Genomic DNA, 973 nt, shown 5'->3' on the forward strand with positions numbered 1-973 from the left:
GGCGCCGTTGCCAAGGACTATTTAATCAATATCAAAATAATTGATTCTTGTTCTAATTTGCCTTCTCTTTGATTTCAGGGTTAATTTGTGTATGCGACGTCAAGGATTGGTGTCACTAGTGCCTATTGATCCTGAGATTGAGAAGACTTGTAAGAGGAATAGAAAACATAAGAGGTTAGAGAGAATGGCTGAGATTGCAAATAATGGTGTCAACAACAATGAAAATCTGGGTAACGTGGGTAATGCAGCAGCTATGTACTCCCTACTGTTACGGGGATACATTCAAGTATTCATCCTCCTATTGTCGAGGGGAAAATTTTTGAGATAAAACCCTCGATCATTCAGATGGTACAAAATTGTGTCCAATTCAAGGGACTACCAAATGAGGATTTGAATCTCCACATCACCAACTTTTTAGAGTTGTGTGCAACATTCAAAAGGAACAGGGTGAGTAACAATGACGTCAGATTAAGATTATTCTCGTTTTTGTTAAGAGACAGAGCTAAGAGTTGGTTGAATTCATTACTAGCCAATTCTATAGCCACTTGGGAAGACTTGGCTCAGAAATTCCTTGGTAAATATTTTCCCCCTGCGAAGTCAGCCCGATATAGAGGAGAGATTAATAACTTTCATCAGTTGGATGGGGAGTCTTTACATGATTTGTGGGAACAGTTTAAAGAGTTGCTAAGGAAGTGCCCACATCATGGAATAGAGAAATGACTGTTGGTGCACACGTTTTACAATGGTTTGGGGGGAAATACAAGGACTATTATTGATGCAGCATCGGGATGAGCGTTTATGAGAAAAAGCACTAATGAAGCTTATGAATTATTGGAAGAGATGGCCATGAATAATTACAATTAGCCCACTGAGCGTGAAAATAAGAAGGTGGCATGAGTCTTAGAGGTCGATCCTATTGCTTTATTGACCGCTCAAATGACATCTCTAACTAAGCAATTGCAATAGAATAGCC

At 39.3% G+C, this 973-nt stretch overlaps 1 non-coding gene across 1 annotated transcript; it reads right to left on the reverse strand.

Moving 5' to 3' along the window:
* Positions 1–604: 604 nt before the first annotated feature.
* On the reverse strand, positions 605–710 carry LOC133792854 (small nucleolar RNA R71). The gene has a single exon (XR_009874326.1). It is a non-coding gene; the product is annotated as a small nucleolar RNA R71 (small nucleolar RNA).
* Between the last annotated feature and the right edge of the window lie 263 nt (positions 711–973).

Source organism: Humulus lupulus, chromosome 7, assembly GCF_963169125.1.
Source record: "Humulus lupulus chromosome 7, drHumLupu1.1, whole genome shotgun sequence".
NCBI classification, from domain to species: domain Eukaryota; kingdom Viridiplantae; phylum Streptophyta; class Magnoliopsida; order Rosales; family Cannabaceae; genus Humulus; species Humulus lupulus.